This window comes from Lycorma delicatula, chromosome 1, assembly GCF_047948215.1.
Source record: "Lycorma delicatula isolate Av1 chromosome 1, ASM4794821v1, whole genome shotgun sequence".
Lineage (NCBI taxonomy): Eukaryota > Metazoa > Arthropoda > Insecta > Hemiptera > Fulgoridae > Lycorma > Lycorma delicatula.
The window spans coordinates 259,558,239-259,575,777 of record NC_134455.1 but is presented as its reverse complement, the minus strand read 5'-3'; the positions used below and the strand labels follow the sequence as shown (position 1 = coordinate 259,575,777).

Below are 17,539 nucleotides of genomic sequence, written 5' to 3'. Positions count from 1 at the left end.
CACCAGAGTAGACTTATTTAAGATAATGTTACAGTTCCTTACATAAATCCAAAAGATATTTTAGCATAATACAATAATTCTGTAAAATATTTTTTTTTAAATAAATGTTAAGAAAATTAAACAAGCTTTTATCATTTGAAACTTATCAGAAATTCATAAAATTATTTTTAGTTTAATTTTTCATATGTTTTATTCTACAATTTTCCAACCTTGCAACCCGTTTATGATTTTTTTTTTACATTTTTAATTATACAAAATATAAATAGTTAATGTAGAACATTTCATTATAAACATAAGCTATGGTAAATTCATCCAAAAATATGAGTGAGTTCAGAAAATACCTTATCTATACTCTCATTTTCACATTATTCAAAAAACTGAGAGTAAAATAAAATTAATTTTAATGAATATGGACAGTAAATACAAAGGTTGTTATTGGACTTGTAATGTGCAGGTATGAAAGATTGGCAAATGTTTCTCTTGTTTTAATAGATAATTAAGATTTAATTATTTATTCAGGTGATGTGGATATGTTGAGTAGACACATCCACATCATCAGGGATCTGGATAAAATCATAGTCTGAAAGAAGTTTCATAACTTTCTCAGCTTCAGTAGGAGGAAAGTTATGAAACTCTGACTAGTGAGTATATAAACAAAAGTGACATTCTAATGTAATGGAGTCAGCTAAGTGGTACAAGAATATAACTTTGAATTCAGTAACAAACAACAAAAACAGATGTTTTCTGCCCCTTCCCCTTGTGGGGATTTGATAAGAGCAAACACCAGCATAAGGTATCCTAGCTGCATAAGAGGCATTAGATTATGTGAAAAAATTGATCTCCTGTTTGAATAAAATGTTTAAATAACCTATATGCTTCCTGATCAATGTGACCAAAATTAAATAAAATTATATGTCATATTGAGAAATCATTGTGCAACATTTCATCCAAATTAGCTCATCCAGTTGAGACAATAATAAAAAAACAAGAAACATGCCCATACATATGTTAATACATCCTTTCAAAATTAGAGGGGAGTTATGAAATGTCAAGATGTTCAAATACCCTGACATGAAAATTTTGCCCTGATAGCACACTTAATCTGATAGTGGGCTCAACCCATTTGGTGATCCAAAAAAACATAAGGCGGCTACTTGACCAATTCCAAAAAAATGAAACTTACCCACTTGTGTTTCCTACATATTTCAGAACCTTAAGACTATTTTTTTTTAAATCTTTTATTTAAGCAGTTTACCTGTGGTTGCCATTTTTGTTCTGGTGCGCACACCTATTTTTGTGATTGTAATGGTCTACGAAAAAAATCTTAACTTAACCCTGTTGGTCCTGAAAGAATGAAACAAAAAGCAATTCATTTATATTTTCTCAAGGTAAAATACTGATCCAGTAGTTTACTTACCTATTTCTCTTCTTTCTATTAGAAAATTACCAGTGAAGTTGAACATGACAAATTGTAAAATTTCACTTTTGGTAATTTTTTCAAGAGGCAGGGAAGGCATACACAATTTGCATTTTTTTATGTAGGTATATGTTAGTAGTTTTATGATAAATAATAGTAATGGTGATATACTTACCCCTAAATTTTCATGAATTTTTGAAACTAACTTTTTAAAAAAAATTCAAATTTTGGCTTCAAATAACTGTAATGAGACTGTTGATAAAAATCTCAAATTTGCACAACTTGCAGTGTTTTTATAGATATTTGTGGCAAATAAAAAGTTTCTTGTATATTGTACTAATAAAAAAGTTATAACCTTTCAAAAATGATAAAAAGCCTGTTGAAAGCGATACCATTTTAACTTAACTAAATAAGTGCTCCAAGATGGTTTCTTGTTTTCTTAATACTATAATATTTTTATACCTATTACTATAGTTGAAATAAACTTGTTTGGACCATTCAACTGCAGTGTTCATGTTATAACAGGCGCTTGAAGTCATGTCCAGTTGTAGGAGAATTCATGTTGCATACCAACATGTTACATATGTTCATGTTACATATTCAACATGATCATTTATGCTTGTTGCAACATTTAACTTTACTCTTACAGACTGGTCAGGCTGACTTTAGTTAGTGACCTGTTCACATCTTTACAGAGTGTCTCAAACTTCATCCTGTGTTTGGAAGTGTTTATTGAATAAATAACTTTTACATTGCAAATTTTAAAATCAATTAAATTTTGCATAATTTTCAAGTAATTTCATAAAAAAATGGAACAACAATGTTCCATGAAGAGTATCATAAGTGTATGGTACAGTGCCAAAAGAGCTCATTAAAATTTGTGAATTTTGTGATGAAAATTAGTTTATTTTTTTACGTGTTAATTAAGTTGTCACTTGTGACTGTAAAAAAAGGTTTTTCAAAATTCAGTCATGTGTATGGATAGTTCTGTTGTGACCCTCTGAGAACTCATAAAAAAACTTAAGAAAAACTTAGGACAAATAACATTAGAGCAAGCTCTTAAAGAACTAATTTTTCCAAATTTAAATTCAGTTCCTAGAAATTCTCTTTGTGTTAACTGTTTCAAAAGTATTTTTTCTCAACAGAACAAAACTATATGAATGCAAAGACAAAGAGCAATACATTGGCCCTACATCACAATGTTGAACAATTGGGTGCTGCTTGTATCATTTTGGGTGAATCGCCATCATAAATTCAAAAAATTAAGCACAGATCAAAAGTGGCCATCAGCATTAAAACTTGAATTAAAAATGAATCTTGAATTGTGTTTTGACTCAAAAGTTTCTAAAAATGAAAATCCAGCTCAATCTTTACATGAATATGATGATCTTATTTTATAACTAAAAGAAAAATGTATTCTTGTTTCTAAAGAAGATAAGGTTTAAAATTATCAGTTTACTTCCTCAATCATAGACTAGATCTAAAATAATATCAATGTGTCTGAGCGTTTGGTCAGACTGACAAAGAATTAGTTAAGCATTCTTAAGAGATAGATAAGACATAAAACAGGAATTAGTAATGACACAATTAAAATAGTTGAAAAAAATAAGTAAAAATATTAAAGTGCCAAGATGACAAGAAACCTCCTTGGAGCGCTTATTTAATAAGTCAAAATGGTATTGCTTTAAACAGGTTTTTCATTATTTTTAAGCGCTTATAATTTTTTTATTAGTTGTGCAAGTTTTTAAAACACTGCAAGTTGTGCAAATTTGAGATTACTATGTATATTATATAATAGATCATGTAAGGAGCAGGCTGATGTGCTAATCCACAGATATAAAATTTTTTTTTTTAAAATATAGATGAAGTTAGTCAATATTTATAGTTTAATATTATATTAAAGCAAATATGAAAATTCGATCATCAGATTTTCAAACAGAAATGACAGATCAGAATTGTATTTATCACATACAGTTAAATTTCTACAGATAATAAAATATCTAGTTATTCAGTTGATAGGAATTTCACAGACCATTGCCTTGTACAGGTATGAGTGAATTACAATATAAACTTGATAAATACTTACTTGATAAATAATGTTGGGAATAAACAGATAATGGTTACAAATTGATTGCAATGCATTGATTGATAATAAAGTAAATTTATTGAAGAGTTGATGTTTTAGTCAAAGAAGATGTTTATTTAAAAACTAATTTGTTTTTAATTAAACAATTATGTTGTTTTTAATAACTTTTTTTTAATCAGAAAATTATGCTAAATAAAGAAATTCATTAAATCTAATCAAATTGTCAAAAACCAATTTGATTAAATTATTATTACAGTATAAATTCTTAGTGTGCTAGTCTTAAACACTAAATAAAATATGTTGGAGGCCAGATAAGTATTTTGTTGAACTACAGCGACGTCTCATAATGCGTTATAAGTATCTAAATGATTTTGGTAGCTTTATTAAGGTGGTGAGTTCACTTAAAATCACTTAAGAAAAAATTACAGCTTTAATTAAAAAAATTTGTAAATTGTACTGAGATTGTAAAACTGATGATCAAAAGACTTTGCCATTTGGTATCCCTACGGTTTGACGTGAACCAGAAGATCATTACAGATAACAGATCCTTCATTGTTATCTGCACTCAGACTGTACCTCACAACAATGTTCCTGAAAACTTTTTTCATAAAAACACTGATGAAGTAAACATTATGGAAGATAATCATGAATTGAATTAGCAATCCAGTAAGCCACATCTTAATTCACAAGATGAGGTAAATGACTCTGTAAAAGATTTAAACTTACAAAAAAATCAAGCTGAACTTTTAGGCTTAAGATTGCAAGGTTAGAATTTACTTTAAAAAAATGCAAAAATCTTCGGCTATCAAAGTCGAATGAAAGATTTTTCTCAATACTTTGCTAAAGAAAATTAGTTGGATTACTGTATAAATATTGATGAGCTTATTTTACAATAAGGGCAAGTTTATGATCCTGGAAAGTGGCACTGGCGCCTTTCCATTGATTCCTCCAAGTACAGCTTAAAAGAAGTTCTGCTTTTAATATGAAATAAATTTATGATATTAAGAAAACTGTAATTGAAAAAGCACAGTTGGAAAGTTTATGGAGATTTAAAAGTAACAGCTCTTTTGTAGGATGAAGTTAAGGAACACCAAATACTGTTGTTTTATTTGTGAATGGGACAGGATAAGCTAAGTATCAGCATTCTGTAGTAAAATAGGGTAAGAAACATGAGAACTTAACTTCTGGTACAAAACATTATTCATGAGCCTGTAGTTAAATCAGAAAGTGTTTCTACAGCCTCTTCATTTCAAACTGGGATTAATAAAATTCTTGTAAAAGCTATGAAGAAAGATAGTCAAGGATTCTTGAACATAAGCAGAAATTCCAAAATTCAAAAGTAAGTGAAACAAAAATGAAAGAAAATTTTTTTATTGGTTCACAATAGGGAACTGGTCAGAGATGAAATATTTAATTTAAATCTTGACCAATGTAGAACTCGCTGTTTTGACAGAGTTTTACCCTAGAATGGTAACACTGGTTTCTCACGTGTAAATGGCAATGCATAGTCTGACTATTACTCAAGTAAAAAAAACGAAAAAATATAAAAGAACTGAAAAAAACTAATTCAAGTTCATTATTTAAACATATTTGTGTGGGTTTTGTCCATTTACAACTTTTCTGTGGATTTAATTCTTCGGTGCTCCATGTAAATATGTTTTTACAGCTTTTGCAACAGAATGGTGTCAATCTTCCCTTCTTAGCAGGGCAAATCCTCATATTTTTCTTGTTCCAATTTTTTGATGATCATTATCAACTTCAGAAGTCAATGGACCAACAACGTCATTGATGTTTTGCTTGAGAGTCCTTGAGAAGTTTGGCACCTTTTGCCTCTCTGAATGTTTGGAATAGTAAGATCTATGCAGATTTTCTCTGCAAAAGCTCTTGTCATTGACTTTATCTTGTTTGTGATTGCTTGATGTACATAAATCACAAAAGAGTTGATTGTGTAACACCATACAGCATTCCATAAAAATACAAAGTATCTTGTTCATTACAGTCCTCCCCCTCATGTTGAGTAAGAACTTTTTTATTCCAGAACTAGTATTTAGTCTGTCACCCATTGTTACTAAATATATTTACAAACTTACACTACTGAAACTAATCAAATATTAAATAAAAACTACTGTTTGACTAAAAAAAAAATAAAATAAAATTCATACAGAGCTATGTAATTTAATATGTTAATAAAAATTCATTTCCTGTATTTATATCTGGATTTCTTCCAACTAAACCTAAAGGCAAACAGAGTGTTAATATGCTAGCTGATCACAGTTGGACTTTACGAGTTGTACATGAGTCATGGATAGAGGTCACTTATACAAAATTAATGAATCTGACCTCTCAATCAACCTCAAAATGGCAGCCGTATAAAATTTTTAATTGTCAATATTTGTAACTGCTGGTTTATTTAAATTTTATGTTTGATAAAAAAATGTTAAGCATTTTATGACAAAAAAAATGACACTTTATTAATTCAAATCTGTTTATAAATAGCAAAGTTACAGGAAAGATTCTTGAAGTGTCTCTAGATTAAAAAACTAGTTTTCATTTCTATTATAAAATTAATTCAACATGATCTCAACTGAAATAATTTTATTAATTTTTCATGTAATAAATTATAATAATTTATAGTACTGAAAAATTACAATAAAATAAAATTATTGAAACCATGAAAATATGGAGAAAATATTTACATTTTTCATTTAATGAACAAACAATGGTTAAACAAACTGTTTTATTTTACAATAACATTTTTTTTAATAAAAGTAAATTATCTCAGATAAAAACATTAATAAAAGGAATTACCGTAGCTTGTTCAAAATGGCAGCTCTCATTCAAAATAATGTATCCAGGCATTTTTCATTTGACTGCTGGATTCTTTCAAAGATATAAGTTGTCGGATGAATCCTCTCAATCCCACTTAAAATTTTTGTATGCAATTCATTTATGGTATCCATTGGGGTGTCATATAAAAGTGTCTTTAAATAGCCCCATAAGAAAAAGTTGAGGATTGAGGTCAGGAAACCTTGCTGGCCTTGCTGCTGGGTCTCCTTGACTAACCCATCTGTTTGAATAATATACTTTATTTAGGTGATCTTGAACTTGTTATCTCTAATGAACTGGAGCCCCATCCAGCATGAACTATGTTTTGTTGTGTGTGTTTAAAGAAAATGTTCAAGTAAAGGTGGAAGATCAGCCATCAGAAAATGTAAATATCTTTCACAACATCATCTGGCAACAAATCATTTAATAGAATATGTAAAATTTCACCTTTATTAGAAACATCCTGCTGGGTCGAGAGAGCTGACAAAAGAATACTTTTCTTATGCTTATGCCCTAGGACTCTATACACCACACTCCCAGGATCCTTATTTCCTTGCTCTCTAACAAAAGAACACTAAGAATCCCTTCTTGATGTCCTGACCAAATGAAAATATTCAGACCTCTGCCTTCATTTGTAATCTACCAAAACCGCTTGCTGTTCAAGATCACTATCCCGCTAACCAGTTCTTCTGATATTGTTCATGGACTGTTTCAATAAAGATAAATGTCTTGTCCATCCCAGGGAAATTCTCTCTCTACCTGAACTGCAGGGAATTGAATTCTCAGCAGTATCGATGAAAGCCATAGAACATCTTTCTGTCAGTCTTCCAATTGAATGTTATCTGAGGTCTAAGACATGGGAGTCTAGAAGAGAGAGTATTAACAAATTTAGGCCAGTCTACCTTATTGTGCAGAAAACTCCTGATGAACAGGGACTCCCTACCAATCTCAGAAATATTTAGTCGATAACAATAGTTAACAACAGACCTAACACCAACCATATTTCTACCAGAAATATTCCTACCAACAATATCATCAGTAGTCGTTCCAGCAAACATTTCCTTCCCATCTGCTATTCCAGTGTATATTTTCTCTTCTTTTTCTTAATATAGCACCATTAGTATTTTATAAATAAAATATAAATAATGAAGGTTCAGCTTAATAACAATATATATATATTTTTTTGTTACAGTAATATATTTAATGTTAGTTAATTAATTATTTAGTTACGTTATGTTTTAAATATTTTATTACTTTATAAATAAAAGAATTAGAAGGTGCTATTTTTTGGTTTCAAGGATAAAATTAGTTAAAATGTATTATAATAGTATATTGTTTAGCTTGTTTTCTGGTATGTCTGTCAAATTTATTATTATTAAAATTTGTTTATTTATTATAAAGTTTTTTAATTTATTTATTTATTATATTGTTGGTAAACTGAACCTTTATTATTTATATTTTATGTGAACTTGATGAAAACATTAAAGGTTCCATACCACACAAAAAATCCATACTGCACAACAAAGCCTTCAGCTAATTCACCACTACCATCTGTGACTCCACTATGCCAAAGAAAGTGACTTAGCATTTACATAAGCACCTAGCACTATAGGACAGTTACCAACAAGACCAAGAATTCTATATCCTACCTTTGTAAATGTTCCACAATGGGATCTCCATATTGAAAATATTAACTAACAACATATAAATCAAGGCCATCAAAACAAGTTTAGTGACATGAGTATCAGAAACTTGCTACAAAAAGGCATAATCCAATGTCCTCAGAACACAGAACTGAAATTATAACAATGATCAATGGGCTTCCTTTTAACAATCTCAACTAACTCAAACTAAGCAATTAAGCATCTTGAGAATTTAGCTGTCCTAATTTAACCATGTAATGAAAATAGATCTCAACAGCCCTCAAATAACAACCACAGTCCTTGCTATTGACATAGCGGTTTTGTAATCTTTGCCAACCTTCTGAAATTTACACAAGTAGGAGCTCCAGACATGTTAAGACACTCATTAATATATGTGGCTCTCATCACCACAATGTTCACAGTGAAGCATATAGACAGAGTTTAGACTTATGACCAAATCTACAACACTAAAATCATCTCTGAACATCAATGTGTACCCCCTGACTATACAAGAAGAGAAATCCACAAACAATCTACCTTCAGCAACAAACTTGTTAAACAGAGTAGGTCCTACTTTGAATATACTGCGATACCTTTAAGCATCACATCTACCAGTTTTGTGCAAAAAGCTGCGCTTGGACTTGAATGTTGCTTCATCCAAGTCTGTGTTTTGTTCTCAACCTTCTCCTCAGTGACGATCTATATCATAGACAATGACTCAAGGCCTCCTTTTACATTTCTGATCCACTTGACTTCAAAACTTTTACTAACGACAAATTCTGAAGTGAACTCTCCCTTGTCATCTGTTATGACAGCCAGACCTTTCCTAGTGTTCTTTGTGTGTTGTGGGTACAACACTCTGATCTTAGCAAGAGGCCGGTTAAGAAAGGCTGATTTTGTAAATTTGGCTTCATCAGTAAAGAAAATATCATTAAAAAAATTTGGAGTAGTGCGTTTTGGAAAAGCCAGCTTTTCCAAAACGCACTAATCCAAATTTTTTTAATAGCATAACTGAACATGTTGAGTATAATCTTAAGGTAAATAGCTTCTGTACGCATTGACAGTGATTAGTGATTAGGCATGGGGTTGCTATTAATATTCCAAAGACAGCTCTCTAGTACTTTTTCTGGATGGTTAGATATTTTATCTTGCACCCTCCTCAATTGATATATATTGAATGTTTTATTTTAATGTTTTTATTTGTATATATTGAAATGGGTGTATATATTGATGTTATAAGCTAACTGTGTTGCTGAATCATCTATGAATGGATGAAAAAATTCTGTGAGAAGGTAACACTCAATTGCAGAAGTGTTCCTGGTAACAACTATCTTGTCTCAAGGGTGTTGCAATGTGCAAGACAGTGCATTCATACAACACAGGTTAATGTATCTCTTGGTAAATTTGCAACGTGCTAGATATAGTAGTACATTCAATGCATGTTAGACATTAAGTTTGTATAAAAACTGGCATTGTGAATAACATAATGGTAAAAAAAATAATTCATTCATATAGCACAGGTTAATTTATCACTTGGTTAATAGCAAAAGATAAACTGGGTATTAGTTTTTATTTACATTTACAACAAATGACTTGATAATTGCAACATCTATTTTAATTGAAATTACGAGTATATTTTTCAATAATATTATTTATTATAACACTTTCATGATTTTAATAATATTCTATTTTATTTTGATATTTTCAATATTATAGAATTTTTATAATTTATTGTATGAGAACATTAATAAAATTATTCCAGTTGAGATAGTGTCGAGTTATTAATTTTATTTGGAAGGAATTAGCTGTTTTTTTAATATAGAAACTCACTTCAAGAAGTTTTGCCATAACTTGTTATTTATGAAGGAATTTGAATAACTTGGGTATCATTTTCTTTGTTATAAAATGCTTAACAATTTTTTGTAAAACATTTTACTTAAATAAACCAACAGTTACAAATACAGTTAACAATTAAAAATGTTTACATAGCTGCCATTTTGAAATTTGAAAGATCAGGTTAATTATTTTTATATAAATAAACCTCTAGGTACCTAGCAGTACACAAAATTTCCGCTCTATAGGATTAGCCATTCCTGGTAATAAATCTGTTAAAATTCAAAATGGTGGATAGCTGGTAAGCTAAGTATTCCAGACATATATTGATGTAAAGGTTTTTCTTTATTTCAATGTAGGAGATCTTATCTAAATTCTTGAAAAGGATCAGTAAACGCCTTGTACTATAAATATATATATATAAACAAGACTGGTATTAACATATCTGAGTAACGGATTCCTGCCAAAGAAGAAAGTAGTAGAAAATATAATTGATAGAATCCAGAAGGGATCTAAAAGGAATCCTTTTTCTAAGACTAAGAAGTCCATTTAATGATCGTTCTTTGTAATACTAGCCAACGACACACCTACTACAGATGTTATTCCATGAGAAGAATTACTGGACCAGGATAGGAATCCATTGGAAAATTTAAGGACTCTGACGATGATTCTCATGCTTCAACTTGGGTCTGGTGCTGCAGATAAAGAGGATAGGAGTATGAATACTCCAGGAGAGATGAGTTATCAGTTTTAAGCAAAGAGTTATTATGCGAAGGAGCAAATATCTAGTGAATACAAGATACAATATCTAGTGATGAACTCATTCATAAATTGCTAGGGTAGTTTTATTTGTAAAAAGGAAAGGTATTAGCATTAAAATAACAGACTAATCTTATTTTAATAGTAATACAATAGTTGTTAAAGATGTAAATATTAGAGGTCATTACAGTGCCTTTTGTCAATGGGAGTCAATTCTGGTTTTTATGATTAAACACCTGTAAATAAATCCTGTCCTTACTTGAAATTTAATTTTTATGTAATTTATTATTATCATTATCATTGTTTATTATTATTGTGGTTATTATACACTATTATTTTTTTTGTTGCTATTATACACTGCTATTATTATTTTTGTTATTACTTTGTTTTTGCATGACACTAATCTTTCATTTTCCCATCAAAAGAATGAGGATTTTAAATTGTCCTCAGTTTGGTCTTCCTTTGGAGACCCTAGGATATAGCCAATGTTTTCACTAGCTATCTGGTGGCTAAGAAGCTGATTCGGGAGCCTGATGATCGCTGTTACCGGTGCTGGGAGACCGGCCACGTGGCTGCGTTCTGTAGGGGCCCAGATGGGTCAAAGTGCTGGTTCAGGTTTGGTGGACAGGGCCACCATAGGACAAATTGTCAGGAACCTGCAAGATGTTGTGGAGGTGTTGGACATCGGGCTAGGTCCAAGGAGTGGTAAACAGGCTTCGTAATGAGAATAATGCAAGTTAATGCTAGTAGGTGTTTCATAGCACATGACCACATCTGGCGTGTTGCGATTGAGCATGATGTGGATTTCCTGACTGTTGTGGTGCCTAACAGAAGAAGGGTGGCCACGCACTAGTGAGTTGTTGATGGATTCGAAGTTTGCCCTAACGAATGTTTCGGGCCGGTATGCTGTCTCCTGGGTATCAAGAATTGATGGATATGTATCTGTGGATCTTACCAATTGAACTGGTTATGTTTCACCTAATTCCAGTGATAAATGATATCAAGTTTTTCTTGGTGATCTGGAGGATTGTATCCGACATGTAGAAATATTAAACGGTGATTTTAACTCGCAATGTCTGGCTGGAGCTTGGGGAATGATTTCCATCCCAAGAGGATACATTCTGGCAGCATTGTTCTCAGAACTTGGGCTAGTTGTCAATAATGAGCGCTTTTTACCTACTTATGCTCGTAGAGGGCGCGGGTCGGTTGTGGACCTTACGGCGACCTCCGAGCATATAGTACCTAGGATTCGAGACTGGAAGCTTCTTTCTGATGAAATCGCAAATGACCATCTAGCAATTATTTTCGAGTTCCAAACTGAGTTGCTTGGACGTATGATGCGTTCTCAGCGTTGGAAACCGAATGAACTCCAGGCTGTCCGTATTGTCGATAGGATTGCTGCTAAGTTTCGAAGGAACAACCCAATTACAACTGAGAGCCTATCGGAAGCTATTACTGAAGAATGTCCACGTGGTGAGAAGCTAAATTGTTCTCGTAGACGAGTATATTGGTGGTCTAGTGACTGCGGAGAAATGGACTGCTGCGTTTGCGGCCAGGAGGAAATGACAGAGGGCGGAATTATAGACGTACCTGGCCGGATAGTCGAGGAACTACTTCAGGATTACCGGCGTGCAAGAATGCTTTGCCGGTGCTTTCAATGCGGCCATAAAATAAGCCAAGGTGAAGGCATGGCTAAAACTGCTGGCTGATCTCGATGTAAATCCGTGGGGTGAGGCATATAAAATTCTTATGAGCAGGTTTGGGAAACCAGTTGCAGGTTTGGGAAACCAGTTACAGGTTTGGGAATTAAGTAGAGATGTCGCTCTCCGTACAATTTCCGAGCTCTTTTCCAGTAGTTGAGTCGCCTTGGAGACAGATTCGTGTGGCGACTCACCATCGATGAGATGCGAGGAGCCGCTTTGTGGCTACATCCAGATAAGAGACCGGGCTCGGACATGGTTCTGGGGTCCATTATTAATACGCTTGTCTCAAGGCACCCTTGGGTAGTCCTTGACGCGTTGTGCGCTACAAGCTTGCTGTTTCTCTGCACAGTGGAAAGAGATGCTGCTGTTCTTAATCCCTGGATATTCAAGATGTCCGGACGAGGCCTACAGCGAAGGCAATAAGCCGAGTTATTAAATCACCGATGCAAATGCTACCGAGGCATTTGCATCCTTGGCATCCCAACGACTTTGACTTTTTACATCTCGAAGTAGATGTAAAAAGTCAAAGGGCGATAGACGACATAGCACTGATCTGTAGGTTCAGCGTGGCTTTGGGGAGGTGGGATTCTACCTCTCCCAGCTGCTAACCGGGCATGGGGAGTTTGAGGGGTACCTGTGCCGGTTTGGTAAACGCGCTACCTCTGTTTGTATGTAGATACTTGAGTTAACAGGAACTGAGTTTGACGTGGCTTACTCCAGAGAGTATTCTGGGTTATATGCTTTCTAGTAGGCAGGCCTGGGGAAATGTGGAGAAGCTAGGTTCTAGAATATTGAAGACAAAATCCCGTGACAGTTAGGACCTCGATCATGTGTAACTTTGCGTGATTTAGTTATGGAGGGCAGCCTCGATCCGGAGAGGACGGTTCACCGAGGTGCGCCGTTCTTGAAGAGGGATCGGGGACTCCTTGTGGTAGTTTTTGAATAATAACTGGAAGCTGGATAGCTTCATACAGGATCAGTGCTTGCGAGTTTCACTTACGATTTTTTTCTGACTTTTATAAGGGGAATTTTTCATATCCTTTTTATTCCTTACCTATCCCAATCCTACTTGTCTTCCTCCGGATCTTTACCGATCCGGAAAATGTTTATTGCTTTTTGGAGGGATACAATTCCCGACCCCCCTGACCACCCTTAAAAAGTGGTCATGTGGGGTGTCAAAATCTATGGAATTGACCCTCCATGAAAAATTTATATCCAAAACATTTTTGAATTTTTTTGTGAAGTGAGACTTCAACCCCCCCCCCCCCGGCAGAAATTTGGAAACTCAACAAGGTGGACCTCCCTCACATAAAGTGGTCATGTTGGGCATCAAATTAATTGGAATTTCCCCACAAGCTTTTGCATTGAACCAGACCTCAACTGGGCTTACTGGAGAGAAGTGGATGCTAAAAAACTACACAGGAAGTGGGGTACTCTAATGGGTTGTTTACTAATAAAATATAAAATAAAGATCTGAGCAGCAGCCCGACTTGCCATGCTGAACATACTGCCAGTAGGTGGAAAGGGCTGCTGAGAGTAAAAAGGACACCCCTACGCTGTTCTATGCTTAATTGCTTAAGTTCACATCATCAACTACCTGTAAATAAATCCTGTCCTTATTTTAAATTCTATTTTGTATGTATTATTATTCTCTTGGGCAACCCCAGTAAAAAGCATCCTGGCCCGCCCAAGGTCAAGGCACAGGAGCTATGTTCTGACATGCATTGTATATGGGAACATGAACTATTGAATACTATGGGTTGAGATATATGAATGAAAGACAAAATATCAGACATGAAAATTTATGAACTGCCATTGTCCCCCGCCTGCACTCCACCTGATCGTCCTCTTCAATAACAGGCGTCATCTTATCGCTCGAGCTTGTGACGTACCGACGGACCAAGCGGCATGTATCCAACAACACAGCCTTTTGCATTGGTCGGAACAGATTTGCTGGTACTCCAACGGATCTTAATGAATCATTCATAGAACGTGGAATCTCTCCCATCGCGCCCAAAACCACCGAGACTACCATTACGCTCTCCTGGTCCCAAATCTCCCTGACTTGATCTGCAAGATCCCTATACTTCACTATTTTTTCCGTGTACTTCTTCACTATGTTGGTGAACAATGGGATTGTGACATCAATCAGGAAGGTGATCTTCTCCTGCTTCTTGGTTAGAACGATGTCTGGCCTATTATGCTCCACTGTCCTGTCCGTCAGAACAGTACGATCGTGGTACAGTTTATACCGATCGTCCTCTAATACAGACTGAGGAGTATACTTAAAATACGGGACTGAAACGGCAAGGAGACCTAGGCCCAAAGCGAGCCACTGATGAAGTATCTTCTCCACGTTGTTATGTCGGACTGTATATTGCCTTGGAGCTAAAAACTGACACCCGCTAACGACATGTTCGATGGACTCGTTGGTCGATCCACAAAGACGGCACAGGTCAATGATTGCAGCAGGATCCTTAACGACATGCATTCTGTAGCTGAGTGTGCTGACTACCCTATCCTGTATAGCAAATACAAGGCTCTCCGTCTCAGCAAACAACTCAGCATACTCCAGCCAGGCCACAGACGCATCTCTATCAACTGCTTCATCCATAAGCGCCGCATAGTACCTCCCATGCAACTCCCTCGAACGCCACCTATCCATTACACTGATCTCGGAGAAGGTGTTTCCTCAAGGGGCTGGAATTTCTCATCACTGAAGCATAGTGGGATTAGACTATTGTCACTTTTTACTATAACCCCGTAGAGCAAGCTGGACTGATCTTCTCTAGGAAGTATTTCCGGAGATTCAGCAGCTGTTTTGCATGAACCTCCCGCAAATCCACAACGCCTCTTCCTCCTCTATTCCTGGACAGGTGAAACCGCTCGACGGAGCTGCGCGGGTGATGGGAGCGGTGTCGCGTGAACGATACACGCATCATTCTATTAAGCCCTTCAAGGTCTGTCCGCGTACAATTTATCACGCCAAAGCTATAGAAAATCAACGGAATGGCAAATATGTTAATGGCCTTTACCTTATCAGAACCACTCAACTGAGAACTCATGACGGCTCTTACCCTACTCTTAAAGCCAGATGTAAGGTCCTCTTTCGCTCGACTATGGCTAATTCCAATATCCTGCAGGAAACCAAGGTACTTTATATGTCTTAGCACGCTGCATTGCATTCATGAGTGCAGGAGCATCCATCTGCGGCACTTCACACGCCTCAATCTGCGACAATTTTCCTCTCTTCATGGCATTGACCCTACACTTGTCAAGACTAAAACTCATGCATATGTCGACACTGAACTTCTCGACTAATTTGACAAGTTGCTGGACTCCTTTTTCAGTGTCAGAAATAAGCTTAATATCATCCATATACAGGAGGTGGCTAAAATTGCACTGCCCAAGAGCAAAACCCTTCTTGGACTTCTGTAAGATGGAAGGCAGAGGGTTTAACGCTAAACAAAACCATAGAGCGCTCAAGGCCCTGAAAAATGCCTCGGTTGATCTGTGTTACTCCGACCTTAACGGGGTTGTTATCTGGAATAGTCAACAAAAGATTTGTGCTCTACTTACCCATAACGACACTTAGGCACTCAATGACAACGGGATCGACTTTGTACAGACGTAAGACCTCTATCATCCAGGAGTGCGGAACCGAGTCAAAGGCCTTCCTGTAGTTCATATAACCAGTATATAGGCAGCCCCGACTCCTCTTTGCCGTTACAGATATAACGTTATCAATCACTAGCTGCTCTTTGCAGCTCCTACTACCCTGACGACAACCTTTCTGCTCCTCAGCTAAGATCTGATATCTCTTAAGATGCTTATTGATTTTGGCAGTGAGGACAGAAGTAAAAAGCTTATATATTGTAGGAAGACAGGTACTGTCAGTACTTGGAGGATAGGTCATCCCCCAGGTGAAAGGTTGGCATTACACTTGCATCTTTCAAGATGGCAGAGTAAAATTCTGCAAGACGCTTGTGAACAGATGAAAAGCGCTTGTACCAAAAGTTATGCACTTCATCAATCCCAGGCGCCTTCCAATTATGGGTTTTCTTAACCGCCTCCTGTACATCTTCTAGAGTGTTTAATGATCTACTATTGTCTGGACTCTATCAACTCGTTTCGTTCCTCACGGATCCACGTTGCCCCACTGTTATGCTGTGAGGAACACGACCAAAGCGGACCGCAATAACACAAGACCTCCTCATTAGTAGGGGACGCGTTCGCCTAAGGTTGTTGCTGAGGTGAAACCTGCAACTGCTTATACAGCTCCTTTTGATTGGTACGAAACAAGTGAGCTTGTTCCCAGCGCATGTTACTCTGCTGATAACGCCGTAGCCGACATGACAGTACCATCAATCGTTGGTTTAACAAATCCAGGATTTTATGGCCGGTGGTGTCTTCCGGGTTCTCATACGTTCGGATTATTGACTCCGCCGCCGATCGGATCCTTCCACTGGGGTTAGCAGATGTTAAGAAACTGGACAAACGACCAATTTCTTTCCTCAGCTTATCGACTTTCCTACACAGTCTCCTCCCAAGGTGGACGCTGGGGACTCTTACGCATTGCAGGAGCGACGATTCGCTGACCAATCGCTTTGACTGCCGTGATCGCACCGATGTACACTAACTCATGGAGCTCAGTTATGGAGGGTACTAATCTTACTTTTTCTTCAAGAATCTCATTAATAAGGCCCACTATATTTCTCGTGCCGCAATTAACCCTCAGCCTTGGTATACGCTGTTTGGCCGACGGATCCATACCACCATACAGCATCTCGTTCTTTGCAAATTGATCGAAGAGGGGATTGTCGACTCTGATCGCTTCTTCTGCAGCACTTTCATCTGAAGATGGGCTGGACAATAACCCTAACTCCCTAGAAACATCAGCTCGGATTAACGCCACCACATCTGCAGAAACCCTATTAGACTTAAAAAGGGATCTGCGCTGATCCAGGATATTTTGGACAGACTTACATCGTAGCTCAGGGAACTTCTCAACCATCGCTTGGTGCAGCGGAACACTATACTGTTTCATGTCCGATTCCATTTTTGTTATAGTTAGGTAGGTACGGTAAAGGCAGGCATTATGTTAATCTGTCCATTTTAACCGCTTGCTACCACGGGATTCTACAGCACTGGGTGACTGAACTTCATCCACAACAGAAGCCACAGACGTTCCAGGCCTTGTGGTACCATTAGGTGAGGTGCCGCCACTCGCTCCAGCACTCCTCACCCCAGACAGAACATCACGACGGCTCCA

At 36.0% G+C, this 17,539-nt stretch overlaps 1 protein-coding gene across 2 annotated transcripts in view; it reads left to right on the top strand.

Annotated features, from left to right (window-relative positions):
- The window catches only part of LOC142330892 (uncharacterized), a 73,120-nt gene that overhangs the window by 1,041 nt on the left and 54,540 nt on the right, over positions 1-17,539 (top strand). The gene's annotated exons all lie outside the window — the stretch shown is intronic.